This window comes from Schistocerca americana, chromosome 3 (genome assembly GCF_021461395.2).
Source record: "Schistocerca americana isolate TAMUIC-IGC-003095 chromosome 3, iqSchAmer2.1, whole genome shotgun sequence".
NCBI classification, from domain to species: domain Eukaryota; kingdom Metazoa; phylum Arthropoda; class Insecta; order Orthoptera; family Acrididae; genus Schistocerca; species Schistocerca americana.
In genome coordinates this window covers 437504817-437521875 of record NC_060121.1, presented here as the reverse complement: position 1 = coordinate 437521875, position 17059 = coordinate 437504817, and the positions used below count along the sequence as shown (strand labels likewise).

The following is a 17059-nucleotide window of genomic DNA, read 5'->3' as shown; positions in this document are numbered from 1 at the left end:
AGCTCTCTCTGGGAAACGTCTTGAGTATTTAGCAAAATACTAAAAGCTTGTTCTCAACAGATAAGTAAGATTCTCAGCCACCTGTGTAATAGCTCTCTGGAACAGGGCATTTTCCCTGATAGACTGAAATATGCTATTGTTATACCTTTGCATAAAAAGGGGGATAGATCTGATGTCAACAATTACTGTCCAATCTCCCTTCTAAAAGCTTTATCCAAAATTTTTGAGAAAGTAATGTATTCAAGAGTAGCTTCACATATCTGTAAAAATGAAGTACTAACAAAATGTCAGTTTGGTTTCCAGAAAGGTTTTTCAACAGAAAATGCCATATATGCTTTCACCAGTCAAATTTTGAATGATCTGAATAACCGAACACCACCCATTGGGATTTTTTGTGATCTCTCAAAGGCTTTTGATTGTGTAAATCATTAAATTCTGCTAGACAAGCTCAAGTATTGTGGTATGAGTGGGACAGTGCACAAATGGTTTAATTCGTACCTAACTGGAAGAGTGCAGAAAGTTGAAATAAGTAGTTCTCGTAACATGCAAAGATCAGCACATTCCTCAAACTGGGGAACTATCAAGAATGGGGTTCCACAAGGGTCAGTCTTGGGTCCTTTGTTGTTCTTATTATATATTAATGACTTGCCATTCTATATTCATGAAGAGGCAAAGTTAGTTCTCTTTGCTGATGATACAAGTATAGTAATCACACCTGACAAACAAGAATTAACTGATGAAATTGTCAATACTGTCTTTCAGAAAATTACTAAGTGGTTCCTTGTAAACGGACTCTCACTGAATTTTGATAAGACACAGTACATACAGTTCCGCACAGGGAATGGTATGACGCCATTAATAAATATAGACCTTAATCAGAAGCATATAGCTAAGGTAGAATGTTCCAAATTTTTAGGTGTGTCCATTGATGAGAGATTAAAGTGGAAGAAACACATTGATGATCTGCTGAAACGTTTGAGTTCAGCTACTTATGCAATAAGGGTCATTGCAAATTACTACGCCTATTTTCACTCATTGCTTTCATATGGCATCATATTTTGGGGGAATTCATCACTGAGGAATAAAGTATTTATTGCACAAAAGCGTGTAATCAGAATAATAGCTGGAGTCCACCCATGACCATCCTGCAGACATTTATTTAAGGATCTAGGGATATTCACAGTAGCTTCTCAGTATATATACTCTCTTATGAAATTTGTTATTAACAACCAAACCCAATTCAAAAGTAATAGCAGTGTGCATAACTACAATACTAGGAGAAAGGATGATCTTAACTATTCAAGATTAAATCTAACTTTGGCACAGAAAGGGGTGAATTATACTGGCACTAAAGTCTTTGGTCACTTACCAAATAGTATCAAAAGTCTGACAGATAACCAACAAGTATTTAAGAAGAAATTAAAGGAATTTCTGAATGACAACTCCTTCTACTCCATAGAGGAATTTTTAGATATAAATTAAGAAAAAAAAATAAAGAAAAACAAAAAACACAAAAAAATAAAGTTGTTATATTAACTTAAGTATGTTGTTAAATTAACCTAATTATGTCATGTATTAGAAAATTCGACTCGTTCCACATCATTACGAAATATCGTATTCATGATCCATGGAACTAGTATTAATCTAATCTAATCTAATCTAATCAAACTTCGAGGAATCCAACAGCATTGCTACGTCTAGATGATCTTCGTCTTGGAAACAGTCAGGGGTTTCTGCGCTAATCTTATCACAAACTTCTTTTGCATCGGAACTTCGGCAAAGACTCATCTTCTGGCTTCATGGAGGTATGTTCCGTCTGTGCAACTAACTGAAGGTAGTTTGTTTACTGCCATACGCGTTTTGTTTCTTTTATTTGTGAAACATCTTCAGTGGCATGTAATACAAGTTTATTTTTATACATATAATACACTCCTGGAAATTGAAATAAGAACACCGTGAATTCATTGTCCCAGGAAGGGGAAACTTTATTGACACATTCCTGGGGTCAGATACATCACATGATCACACTGACAGAACCACAGGCACATAGACAGAGGCAACAGAGCATGCACAATGTCGGCACTAGAACAGTGTATATCCACCTTTCGCAGCAATGCAGGCTGCTATTCTCCCATGGAGACGATCGTAGAGATGCTGGATGTAGTCCTGTGGAACGGCTTGCCATGCCATTTCCACCTGGCGCCTCAGTTGGACCAGCGTTCGTGCTGGACGTGCAGACCGCGTGAGACGACGCTTCACCCAGTCCCAAACATGCTCAATGGGGGACAGATCCGGAGATCTTGCTGGCCAGGGTAGTTGACTTACACCTTCTAGAGCACGTTGGGTGGCACGGGATACATGCGGACGTGCATTGTCCTGTTGGAACAGCAAGTTCCCTTGCCGGTCTAGGAATGGTAGAACGATGGGTTCGATGACGGTTTGGATCTACCGTGCACTATTCAGTGTCCCCTCGACGATCACCAGTGATGTACGGCCAGTGTAGGAGATCGCTCCCCACACCATGATGCCGGGTGTTGGCCCTGTGTGCCTCGGTCGTATGCAGTCCTGATTGTGGCGCTCACCTGCACGGCGCCAAACACGCATACGACCATCATTGGCACGAAGGCAGAAGCGACTCTCATCGCTGAAGACGACACGTCTCCATTCGTCCCTCCATTCACGCCTGTCACGACACCACTGGAGGCGGGCTGCACGATGTTGGGGCGTGAGTGGAAGACGGCCTAACGGTGTGCGGGACCGTAGCCCAGCTTCATGCAGACGGTTGCGAATGGTCCTCGCCGATACCCCGGGAGCAACAGTGTCCCTAATTTGCTGGGAAGTGGCGGTGCGGTCCCCTACGGCACTGCGTAGGATCCTACGGTCTTGGCGTGCATCCGTGCGTCGCTGCGGTCCGGTCCCAGGTCGACGGGCACGTGCACCTTCCGCCGACCACTGGCGACAACATCGATGTACTGTGGAGGCCTCACGCCCCACGTGTTGAGCAATTCGGCCTCCCGCGTGCCCACTATACGCCCTCGCTCAAAGTCCGTCAACTGCACATACGGTTCACGTCCACGCTGTCGCGGCATGCTACCAGTGTTAAAGACTGCGATGGAGCTCCGTATGCTACGGCAAACTGGCTGACACTGACGGCTGCGGTGCACAAATGCTGCGCAGCTAGCGCCATTCGACGGCCAACACCGCGGTTCCTGGTGTGTCCGCTGTGCCGTGCGTGTGATCATTGCTTGTATGGTGGGTCTGACACACCGGTGTCAATGTGTTCTTTTTTCCATTTCCAGGAGTGTATATGCATTACCTGGTGGTTACAGTATGTTACGTTTCTTGATGTTTTTCTATTGTCCTTCAGTCTAGAATCATCTTCTGTAGCACAAATTTCTTGATGTGAAATACATCCTAAAATTTGTGCTAGAAAACTTTCAGTTTGACAGTTGGCCTGAGTCTCTGCCATAATGTACACATAACTTACGCAAATACACTCCTGGAAATGGAAAAAAGAACACATTGACACCGGTGTGTCAGACCCACCATACTTGCTCCGGACACTGCGAGAGGGCTGTACAAGCAATGATCACACGCACGGCACAGCGGACACACCAGGAACCACGGTGTTGGCCGTCGAATGGCGCTAGCTGCGCAGCATTTGTGCACCGCCGCCGTCAGTGTCAGCCAGTTTGCCGTGGCATACGGAGCTCCATCGCAGTCTTTAACACTGGTAGCATGCCGCGACAGCGTGGGCGTGAACCGTATATGCAGTTGACGGACTTTGAGCGAGGGCGTATAGTGGGCATGCGGGAGGCCGGGTGGACGTACCGCCGAATTGCTCAACACGTGGGGCGTGAGGTCTCCACAGTACATAGATGTTGTCGCCAGTGGTCGGCGGAAGGTGCACGTGCCCGTCGACCTGGGACCGGACCGCAGCGACGCACGGATGCACGCCAAGACCGTAGGATCCTACGCAGTGCCGTAGGGGACCGCACCGCCACTTCCCAGCAAATTAGGGACACTGTTGCTCCCGGGGTATCGGCGAGGACCATTCGCAACCGTCTCCATGAAGCTGGGCTTCGGTCCCGCACACCGTTAGGCCGTCTTCCACTCACGCCCCAACATCGTGCAGCCCGCCTCCAGTGGTGTCGCGACAGGCGTGAATGGAGGGACGAATGGAGACGTGTCGTCTTCAGCGATGAGAGTCGCTTCTGCCTTGGTGCCAATGATGGTCGTATGCGTGTTTGGCGCCGTGCAGGTGAGCGCCACAATCAGGACTGCATACGACCGAGGCACACAGGGCCAACACCCGGCATCATGGTGTGGGGAGGGTTCTCCTACACTGGCCGTACACCACTGGTGATCGTCGAGGCGACACTGAATAGTGCACGGTGCATCCAAACCGTCATCGAACCCATCGTTCTACCATTCCTAGACCGGCAAGGGAACTTGCTGTTCCAACAGGACAATGCACGTCCGCATGTATCCCGTGCCACCCAACGTGCTCTAGAAGGTGTAAGTCAACTACCCTGGCCAGCAAGATCTCCGGATCTGTCCCCCATTGAGCATGTTTGGGACTGGATGAAGCGTCATCTCACGCGGTCTGCACGTCCAGCACGAACGCTGGTCCAACTGAGGCGCCAGGTGGAAATGGCATGGCAAGCCGTTCCACAGGACTACATCCAGCATCTCTACGATCGTCTCCCTGGGAGAATAGCAGCCTGCATTGCTGCGAAAGGTGGATATACACTGTACTAGTGCCGACATTGTGCATGCTCTGTTGCCTGTGTCTATGTGCCTGTGGTTCTGTCAGTGTTATCATGTGATGTATCTGACCACAGGAATGTATCAATAAAGTTTCCCCTTCCTGGGACAATGAATTCATGGTGTTCTTATTTCAATTTCCAGGAGTGTATTTTATCCCGTGACTCGTCTTACAATTTTATATTGACAAGAGCCTCGACCTGTGGGCATTTACTAGTGAGCATTCATTCTGAAGTACGCTAATTGAAATCTGCTGTTATCTAAAGCCATGCCTTGGGATAATTCTTGTTTTGTCAATTTTATATGTCACAATAGCCGCTCGGTTTTAGCTAATTAAATTGTGACACCTCTCTCCTTCTCTCTTTCGTCAGGGGTCAGCGTAAACACTCTTTGAGCGCGTTTACGTATATAGAATAAATGACTGGAATAAGGAGTGGACCCTTATTCTATGTTAGAGCACAACGATGTTCAAGCTGTAAACAAACTGGTTTTTAATGCTGAATTTTTTTCACAGAAATACACGAATTTACACAGTTTGTAACGTGACAATGTTAGGACAGTTGTCAAGATAACGCATTTCGTCCTGAGTGTAACTCTAAACACAACAATATCAAATTTTAACTACAAGTTCTTTACAACATTATTCTTAGTACTACATCATGAAGTTGGCCAATATTACTATAAATCATCCGATTCTGACGGCCTTTTCTAACGAATAGGAGCATTCCTCTTATTTTGTGGAAACTCTCTCTGCCAATCGCAAAGGTCTTACCACTACACTGCATCGAAATCTCGGCACTTTACTCCTTCATAGTTCGTTTCCGCCAATCGGGCATTTTGTGCCCGCTCCAGACGCCTAAAAGTTACATGCATACAGCATGAGCATATCACATGCTGTTCATGTGATCAACTGCATCACTGGTTTGTTCGTATCCATTTGGAGATTCTGAAACTCAGTTTTCCAAAGCTTCTTTCTGTCCCACACCAATGGCCCACTATTTGCTCTCCTGCATGAGTCACCTGGAGCCTGTTCGTCGCCCCCTAAGAGCTTTCAATTGTACTGCCTGTGGTGCGCCGTTCGTGTCTGCTCGCGCCTGCTTCCAAACAAAACATTTCCTCTAGCTGCTTGTTCCACCTCTTGCTCAGTGACATGCAGTATATAGGATCCATGTGTTAATATTGTCGATTGAGTGTCATCCCTTTGCATTACATACTTAAAGGCAAATCTGCTCATTTTCGCCGAAGTATGTTGGCGTCATATTCAGCCACCTTACATAATGTACCATCATGTGATGTAACACATCCCAGTCCTTCTGAAGAAGACATTTTTAGAAATATAAAAACCTAGGTGAATTGCTAATAAACCTCCGTTTCACAACTGTTTGGCTGATTCTTTCAACCTGTTTTGAATCGATTAATTCCTTTTGCAAAACATTTTAATTGCTCTGAAATTAATGCTCAGCTATTCGCAACATTTTTATGTGCACCATTCAGATTCTACATGCAAAAACGTCACACTCATTGAGAGTTTATGTGCAAAACTACTGACCCTTAAATAGGCTGCCCAGTGAGTCGCGAAGTGTAACGCGCTGCTTCCTGAGCGGGAAGCCGGGCCGGTCCCTGGCACGAATCCACATGGCAGAATAGTGTAGAGGCACAGAGTGCTGGCCAGCTTGTGGATGGTTTTTAAGGCGGTATCCCATCTGGCTTGGATATTGTAGGCTGGTTACTATATTCTGCCTCTGTTGCACTATGTCGGCGATTGTTGCGCAAACACTGTCTCCACGTATGTGTACACCATAATTACTCTACCACGCAAACATTGATGGTTACACTTGTCTGGTATGAGGCATTTGTGGGGGATCCACTGAGGGCCGAAACGCACAATAACCCTGGGTTCGGTGTGGTGTGGAGGTGGTGTAAGTAGACTGCTGTGGCCTGTTGTGAGGTTGTGAAACACTGAGGGCTACGGCAGGACAAATCGTCTACGTCGTTTCTAGTACCTCTGTTTAATACACACACACACACACACACACACACATACATACACACACACACACACACACACACACACACACACACACACACACACACACTTAAACAACTTTGGAGTGGTCCACCAGTGTACTGGATGCGGTCTAAGATAAGTTTTAATAATTTGCAAATATCTTGCTTTGTATTTGTGGGAGGTTTTGGAAGCACTCCGCTTTTACGCTTTAAGCTTGTACAGTTTGATTCAAATTTTGCACGTAAACGGATAAAGTGAAAACCAAATATTTTCATCCAGTAATCTCTATCCGGTGCCGAGATATGATAGCTTAAAATCGAGCTAAATGTAGTACATAACAATTCGTTCTTATGAGAACTGATAGCGCGGAAACTGTTGAAAGTCAATCAGATAGATACAAAATTCATTCTTACGATGAAACTGAAAACTCGCTTTCAAAAATCTAGTTTCATTCGTATTTTACGTGAAAAAAAACCCTTTTTGTGACCTTTTACGAGTGCCACTTCTACACTAGCGGCCATTAAAATTGCTACACCACGAAAATGACGTGCTACAGGCGCGAAATTTAACCGACAGGAAGAAGATGCTGTGATATGCAAATGATTAGCTTTTCAGACCATTCACACAAGGTTGGCGCCGGTGGAGACACCTACAACGTGCTAACATGAGGAAAGTTTTCAACCGACTTCTCATACTGAAACTGCAATTGACCAGCGTTGCCTGGTGAAACGTTGTTGTCATGCCTCCTCAAAGGGGGAGAAATGCGTACCATCGCGTTTCCGACTTTGATAAAGGTCGGATCGTAGCCTATCGCGATTGCGGTTTATCGTATCGCGACATTGCTGCTCGCGTTGGTCGAGATCCAATGACTGTTAGCAGAATATGGAATCGGTGGGTCCAGGAAGGTAATACGGAACGCAATGCTGGATCCCAACGGTGTCGTATCACTAGCAGTCGAGATGACAGGCATCTTATCCGCATGGCTGTAACGGATCGCGCAGCTACGTCTCGATCCCTGGGTCAACAGATGCGGACGTTTGGAAGACAACAACCATCTGCACGAACAGTTCGACGACGTTTGCAGCAGCATGGACTATCAGCTCGGAGACCACGGCTGCGGTTACCCTTGACGATGTATCACAGACAGGAGAGCTTGCGATGGTTTACCCAACGACGAACCTGGCTCCACGAATGGCAAAACGTCATTTTCTCGGATGAATCCAGGTTCTGTTTACAGCATCATGATGGGCGCACCGGTGTTTGGCGACATCGCGGTGAACGCACATTGGAAGCGTGTATTCGTCATCGCCATACTGGCGTATTACCCGGCGTGATGGTATGGGGTGCCATTGGTTACACGTCTCCGTCACCTCTTGTTCGCATTGACGGCACTTTGAACAGTGGACGTTAAATTTCAGATGTGTTACGACCCGTGGCTCTACCCTTCATTCGATCCCTGCAAAACCCTACATTTCAGCAGGATAATGCACGACCGCATGTTCCAGGTCCTGTATGGGCCTTTCTGGATACAGAAAATGTTCGACTGCTGCCAAGGCCAGCACATTCACCAGATCTCTCACCAATTGAAAACGTCCGGTCAATGGTGGCCGAGCAACTGGCTCGTCACAATACACCAGTCACTACTCTTCATGAACTGTGGTATCGTGTTGAAGGTGCATGGGCAACTGTACCTGTACGGGCCATCCAAGCTCTGTTTGACTCAATGCTCAGGCGTATCAAGGCCGTTATTACGGCCAGAGGTGGTTGTTCTGCGTACTGATTTCTCGGAATCTATGCACCCAAATTGCGTGAAAATGTAGTCTCATGTCAGTTCTAGTATAATATATTTGTCCAATAAATACCCGTTTATCATCTGCATTTGTTCTTGGTGTAGCAATTTTACTGGCCAGTAGTGTAAGTTTCCGTTAAAATTTTGTAAGAATTCAGGCAAATCAATGCAATTAATAGTCGTCCTGTTGTTCTGTAAAAGCTTGTTACGATATAAGCAACATGATTCGAAAGACAATAAAAAAACCAAACCGGATGAGTCATCTCTCGGGTCAACAAGAACGCACATCGGTTGCCAAGCTAAGGTGGTCTAATGTCAAAGTTATGGTAGAGTAAAAGTTGGAAACCAGAATGCTCCTGTATAGCACAAAAAATGGCTCTGAGCACTATAGGACTTAACAGCTGAGAACTTAGAACGACTTAAACCTAACTAAGCTAAGGACATCACAAACATCCATGCCCGAGGCATGATTCGAACCTGCGACCGTAGCGGTCGCGCGGATCCAGACTGTAGCGTCCAGAACCGCTCGGCCAACCCGGCCATCTCCTGTATAGCCAAAAAAGGTGTATATGTCCTGGGCATAGTTAGGAATGTAAAAGAATGGAAGTAGCCTCTCGACGTAACTAGCAGTTTCAAAGATATTTAAATCAAAACATCTTGACCTGTTCGCGTCTCCGCTCCCACCGGTGATTCGATTCCTCCCTTGGCACGAGTGTGTGTGTGTGTGGTTTCTTAGTTTAAGTAGTGTGTACGTCGACGGACCGATGACCTCAGCAGTTTGTTTCCATAGGAATTCACACCCATTTGAACATTTATTCGCGTCTTTTTACTAGTTAACCTATTTCCCTTGCGCAGTGAGTTCTCCTAAACCCGCCACCTGTTACATGCATGGTGAGGCATGTAAGAACTAATATACACAAATTTATGTTTAGTAGAGAAGGAAATGGATCTACAATAGTAACTATCCAAGAGTGGGAGCGCATCTGTTACAGGAAGTACACCAGAGTGGGGATGCATTTACCCTAAGCTTTAAAGACTCGCTGTGACATATTGTACCTCGTAAAAAATACCATTATGGATGACATAATGGCATGTTTCATGTTGTGCGTTAGAACATTATGTATCATGTTACTTTACAGGGCGAATGTGTCAAGACGTTTTTATTCAAATATCTTTGAAAGTATGTGATAAGTCGTAAAGCCATTTCCCTTCTTTTACATCCCTACTCTACCCAGGAAGTACTCACCTTTTTTTTAATTTTTCATACTGGTAAAAGACTGGTTGATATTTCGAATTGCCATGCGCCGACTACCGCAGACATCATTCCACAATCAACGTGTACTAGCACAGGGTAGGATCAAAGTCTGTTGGAACACCGACTGCCATTCAGGCGGAAGGTGAGAGGAAATAGCTGTTCTAGAGACCAATTCCACCCCAACTCCTAGAAACATGGTGTGAGGTGCTGTTGAATATGACAACAGGACTGACTTGATAATTTTTGAAAGGGGACTGAATGCTCTCCAGTATGTGGTAAGAATTTTGACCGTGTTGGTACACCGTTCATGACCAGGATATAAAACGGCATGCTGCAGCAGCAGTGCAATGCGGGACCCACACAAACAACATGAGGAATGGACCAATCATTGACTGGTTTGACCGACCCCCAGGTTTGTAACCCTCAGTGCGTGTGTGAGACGAGAGGACAAGACGTAGAAACCAGAGTGAAAAATGCTCCTGTATAGCACAAAAAATGGCTTTCATAGAACACACCAGACAGCGATCTTGACGAAATGACACAGCATGTGAAATTCAGGAATATTGAAACGCAAGTCACTTAGGATAGTAAAAATTGAAACCTGTGGTCTGAGGGTATCACCTTTGATTAACAATCAAAACTTTCTCGGTCCCGGGTTCGAAACCGGCCACCGCTTAAATTTTGAATAAAAATCATCCGAAATTGCGCTCGAAGACTTACGGCATAAGAAGTCACCGCCATTCTGCCAACGGCCTTGTCAAAAGGAGCGGAGAATCGGATAGGGATTCAGGCCACTCACTTCCGTTTGGGGTGGGAAACTGGCCCTAAAGACGAAAGTATCAGCAATGATCAGGGGCATGAGGACGCAGAAGTCAATAGGAACCACAGCATTGCCGGTTGGAGTGGCCGAGCGGTTCTAGGCGCTACAGTCTGGAACCGCGCGACCGCTACGGTCGTAGTTTCGAATCCTCCCCCTCGGTCATGGATGTGTGTGATGTCCTTAGGTTAGTTAGGTTTAAGTAGTTCTAAGTCTAGGGGACTGATAACCTCAGATGTTAAGTCCCATAGTGCTCAGAGCCATTTGAACCATTTTTTTTTAACCACAGCATTAAACACACAATGTGTAGCCACAGCACATGTGGCCTGCAATTGAAAATGTATCATGATGATCTCTCCATTAGCAGAAGATTCCGGAATAGTCCCCTATTCGGATCTCCTGGAGGGGACTGCCAAGATGGAGGTGACCATGAGAAAAAGATTGAAGGGTAACGTTTTGCGAGTTCAAATGGTTCTGAGCACTATGGGACTTAACATCTGAGGTCATCAGTCCCCTAGAACGTAGAACTACTTAAACCTAACTAACCTAAGGACATCACACACATCCATGCCCGAGGCAGGATTCGAACCTGCGAGTGTAGCGGTCACGCGGTTCCAGAATGAAGCGCCTAGAACCGCTCGGCCGCACCGGCCGGCGTTCTACGAGTCGGAGCGTGGAATGACATATGTTCGAACGTTGTAGGGAAGCTAGAAAAGCTAAGCTCGATATAATGGGGGTCACTGAAGCGAAATGGAAAGAAGGCAAGTTTTTCTAATCAGATGACTGTAGAATAACAGCAGCAGAAAATTGTATAAAGGATGTAGGTTTCTTTATGATTAGGAAGGTAGGCCAAATAGAGAGTTACTGTGAACGGTTCTCTGATGGGGTTGTTCTCATCAGAATGACAGGAAGCTAACACCGTCATCTATAGTTCAAGTGTAAATGGCGACGTCGCAAATCGAAGATGAGGAGATAGAGAAAGTATGTGAGGATACTGAACAAGTAATTCAGTGAGTAAGGAAGGTGAAAATCTAATAGTCATGAGGACTGAAATGCAGTTGCAGAGGAAGGGCCAGAAGAAAGGGTTACGGGAGAATATGGGCTTGTTACTGGAAACAAGAGAGGAGAAAGACTAACAGAGTTCTGCAATAAATATCAGTCAGTTATAGCGAATAGTCTGTTCAAGAAGCACAAGAGGGAGAGATATACTTAGAAACAGCCGGGAAATACATGGATATTTCTGTTAGATTAAATAATGTTCAGGCAGAGATTTGGAAATCAGATACTGGATTGTAAGGCGTATCCAGGAGAAGATATAGACTCAGACCATAATTTAGTGATGACGAAGAGTAGACTGAAGATTAAGACTAGTCAGGAAGAATCAGTGCGCAAATAAGTGGGATGCGAAGCACTAAGGAATGAAGAGGTATGTTCGATGTTCTCTGAAGCTGTAGGCACTGATATAATGAATATAACAGTAGGCAGTAGAATTCGAGAGGAATGGACACCTCTAAAGAGCGCAATCACGGAAGTTATAAAGAAAACTGTAGGTACGAGGAAGACAACTACGAAGAAACCATAGATAACAGATGAAACACTTCAGGTGATCGATGAAAGAAGGAAGTGCAAAAATGTTCAGGGAAATTCAGGAATACAAAAATACTTTCGAGGGGAATGAAATAAACAGGAAGTGCAAGAAGCCAAGACGAAATGGCTCCATGAAAAATGCGAAGAAATCAAAAAGAAATGATGGTCGAAAGGACTGACTCAGCATATAGAAAGTCAAAACAATCTCCTGTGAAATTAAAAGGAAGGACGGTAACCTTAAGTGTTAATGGAAATTCCACTGTTAAATGCAGAGGAGAGAGCGGACAGGTGGAAGGAGTACATTGAATGCCTTTCCGAGAGGCAAGATTAATTCTAATGACGTTATAGAAGGAAAAAGATAAGTCGACAGGAAATAGATAGGGGATCCAGTAGTAGAATCGGAATTTAAAAGACCTTTGGAAGACTTAAAATCGAATAACGGAGAAGGATTAGGTAACATTCCATCAGAATCTGCAAAATCGTTGGAGGAGGGAGCAACAAAGCGACTTTTCACGTTGGTGTGTAGAATGTACACAATCTGATATTCGGGAAAATATCATTGAAACAATTCCGAAGACTGAAAGAGCTAACATGAGCGAGAACTATCGCACGATCACCTGAACAACTCGTGCATTCAAGTTGCTGACAGGAATAATATAAATAAGAATGGAAAAGAAAAGTAAGAATCTGTTAGATGAAGACCAATTTTGCTCTAGGAAATGTAGCACTAGAGAGCCAATTCTGACGTTGCGGCTTATAATGGAATCAAGACTAAAGAAAAATGAAGACACGTTCATAGGTTTTATCGGTCTGGAAAAAGCGTTCGAAAATGAAAATGGTTCAAGATGTTCGAAATTCTGAGAAAAACAGGGGTGCGTTATAGGGAAAGACAGGTAATATTCAATATGTAGAAGACACAAGAAGGAACAATATGAAGGAAAGATCTAGAACTAAATGCTCGGATTACAGAGAGTATAAGGAAGGGAAGTAGTCTCTTGCCCCTATCGTTCAATCAACACTCAAAGAATCAGGGTGAAAGGATATCAGTGGTAAGATTTGCTGATAACTTAGTTATCGCCAGTGAAAGTGAAGAATAATTACAGAATGTGTGGAGTGAAATTAACAGCCTGGTGATTATATAATATGGATTAAGAGTAAATCGAAGAAAGACGAAATTAATGAAAAGCAGCAGAAATGAGAACAGCGAGAAACTTAACACCAAGACTGGTGCTCATGAAGTAGGTGAAGTTAAGGATTTCTGCTACCTGGGCAGCAAAATAACCCATGATGGATAGAGCAATGAGGACATAAAAAGCAGACTAGCACTGGCAAAAAGGGCATTGCTGGCCAAGGGTACTCTACCGGTATCAAACATAGACCTTAATTTGAAGAAGAATTGAGCACAGCGTTGTACTGTTGTGAAACATGGGCTGTGGGAATACCGTAACAGAAGAGACTCGAAGCTTTTGAGAGGTGGTGCTACAGGATAATGGTGAAAATTTGGTTCAATGGTAAGATAAAGAATGAGGAGGCTCTCCGCACAATCGGTAAAGACAGGAATATGTGGAATACACTGACAAGAAGAAGGGACAGGATGATAGGACATCAGTTATCAGGGAATGACTTCCGCGGTGGCAGAACGAGCAATGGAGGGTAAAAACTGTAGAGGAAGAGAGAGATTGGAGTACACCCAGCAAATAATTGAGGACGTAGGCTGCAAGAGCTACTCTGAGAAGGAGAGACTGGCACAGCAGAGGAATTCGTGGTGGAATATCAAACCAGTCAGGAGACTGATGAATCAGAATGAATAATATTCCGAATCTTCGGAGTTGGATGGAAAACGCGTTCTATCTCGTTAGTCGTCCCATCGCAATGTGAAAGAAACTCTGTTACGTTACCTCTCCCGCTGAGTCACGATGCGACCGTGTCCGGCTACGCTGGAAGCGTCCGTAATTGCTTTCTTGCTGTACCTGTTATCCTCGAGAGGTGTTTATATGCTTGTCCTCAGACTGGAGACGGGCGTCTTCGGAATTCGACTTAGACATTATACTGCTGTGCTTGAGACAACTGTGAATCGGTTGATAAAAACTATTTACGATCAGGTACAGAACGTCGTCTATTGGTTTCCTGTACACCAGGTGACAAGGAAGACCGTCTGCTTTAAGCTTGACTAGCACGTTCTTTACATGGCCAACGAACTCCTGCAGGGCATTCGAACCCTCATGGCACATGAACTAAACTAAATACCGTCCGAACAGGCCTTGGAAGGCCCAACGGTACCGACCGGCCGCCATGTCATCCTCAGGCCACTGGAGCCAGATATGGAGGGCCATGTGTCCAGCACACCGCTCTCCCGACCGCATGCCAATTTACGAGACCGGAGTCGCTACTTCTCAATCAAGTAGCTTCTCAGTTTGCCTCACAAGGACTGAGTGCAAACCACTTGTCAACAGCGCTCGGTAGACCAGATGGTCACCCGTCCAAGTGCTAGCCCAGCCAGACAGCACTTAAATTTGGTGATCTGATGGGAACCGATGTTACCACTCCGGCAAGGCCGTTGGTTGATGGTACATGAAGTATCGTTGACAAATTGGACAAGACAAGATGAAGTGATGAGGAAAGCTTCTACCACTAATCTTTATCAATGAATCTCGTAAAGAAGAAACAGAAAAGACCCCCATGGGTTCGTACGATAAGTGCGGTAGCGTCAACGAGATGCTCATCTAATTCCAGCGTCAGATGCTAAAAGAGAAGCGATGTGGTTTACTAATCAAATTCCGAAAGTATATGTTCCTAGAAGCGTTATCCAGCATATTTCTACGTACAGCATATATCTCGTGAAAAAGACATGAGGGGAAAATGAGACAGATTCTAGATCATATGAAGACCTTACCAAAAGTGCTTTTCCTTCGCAGAATTCCCGATCGGAGTGGGAAAGAGTAGAGTGAGAGTAGTACACGAAATAACCTCCGCCATAGACTATTAGTAGGCTTGCGAAATGTTGACGTACAGTAGATCTAAATATGCAGTACATCAAGAAACTCCCGAATATTTCTCACGCGGTAGCAGAAAAATTTTCAACCGCCCGCAGACTAAGTATATTGAGTTAACGTGATCGTTGGTAACTTTTGTACTCTTGACATCACAAAATTTGGCCAGTGAAAATCGCAGCTAGATTTGAAGTTCGATACAGTGCTGACGCGAATGACATCCAACAAGCCATATTTTGCTATTTATCTTATAAACATGCAGACGAGAATATGCTTCTTCAAATATTACGGAAGACTAATCCTTTCCGTATTCGATTTGTGTTCCAGGAAGGTACAAAATATTCTCTGCAACTGGAATATGCTGCATATAGTGCATGTTACCGGTACGTATGTAAGTTTGGAAATAGCCACTGTCGCTGAATAAACTGCGTGCAGGCGTTCGAATCCATGTGAATTACTTTTTTTGCCATTAGAGAAACATTCAAGGTTCTAGAAGCTGAAGCCCTCCATTGTACTATATGTGCATCTACAGTATTTTCCCTGTAGATGATGGGACGAAATTTTGGCTACAAATTAATGACAGTAATTTCTGGTGGAGATTGGCCTCCGTAGCATCGAAAACTGGCATTTATTGACGTTACACGGTAACAGCAGGCAGCCTTTCGTGGCTAGTTAGTTCTGCCTGCGCACCATTCGTTCTATCATAGCCAATGACTTTACACGAACTAGGTCAAATATCGGCACCACGTCGCATTCAATTGAGCCACGTTGTTCACCATTTGTTGTCTGTTCGTGTCCGCATCATTGCTCTTGTGGAAGAAGTGAATTTGACGGTGTCAGAGCCAAGGGCGTGGTGTGGCATTCCTAAGCACACTGCGCCACAGTGGATAAGAGGTCGAGATACCAGAGAATGTAGGAGACGTGTGGGAACTGGACTTTAGCATATAACACCTGTCCAGTATAACGATTATGTCAACACGTCGCGGCAAAGTCAATGTTTTAAACGCGGCGCAGCTGAAACACACTACTGAATTTCGCAGCTCCCTAGATACGGTTCGGCGGCGGCTTCGTAAGCTGGACTACTTAACAAACGTGCGGCGAACAAGAAAGAGCTCCATGATGCTCATGGCCCTACCAATTAGCGTTTGTGGAGGATAGTGTCAATCGTGATTGGTGGAGCGAGATGTTTTCCGACGAATCAGTATTGTCCTCGGTGAACGGCACATTGCTCTAAATGTAGAAACATGTAAGTTAATGCAACTGAGTCGCTAAAACAAATCAGTAATGTTAGTAGTGTCCTGGTAGACACAGTCACGTCATTTAAGTAGCTGGCCGTAACGTTTCAGAGCAATATGAAATGGAACGAGCATGCGAGGATTGTGATAGTGGGGAAGTGTCGTTCATCTGCAAAGGAGATCGAATATAAGGCACTAGTGCGACCTATTCTTGAGTATCGCTAGAGCCTTCTGGATACATACCACGTTGGATAAAGGAAGACAGACGCAAGTCAGAGGCGGGCTGCTAGATTTGTTACCAGCAGATTCGAACAACACGCAAGTGTGACGGTGATGCTTCGGGAATTCAAATGGGAATCCTTGGAGGGAAATCCTTGTTCTTTCCGAGGATCACCATTGAGAAAATTTAGGGGACCGGCATCTGAATCTGACTGGAAAATGATTGTACTGCCGCCAAAGTAAATTTCGTATAACGACGTCCATTTTGAGGAACACCATTAACACAATGCAAGACTACACTGGACTTGCGGTGTGTCTTGGAAGGCGACAGGCGACTCTAAGTTACCGCCCTGACAGAAATCAGTTCAACTGGTAAACCTTTCACATGACTA

At 44.9% G+C, this 17059-nt stretch overlaps 1 protein-coding gene across 1 annotated transcript in view; it reads left to right on the top strand.

Annotated features, from left to right (window-relative positions):
* The window catches only part of LOC124606735 (UNC93-like protein), a 417842-nt gene that overhangs the window by 319013 nt on the left and 81770 nt on the right, over positions 1–17059 (top strand). The gene's annotated exons all lie outside the window — the stretch shown is intronic.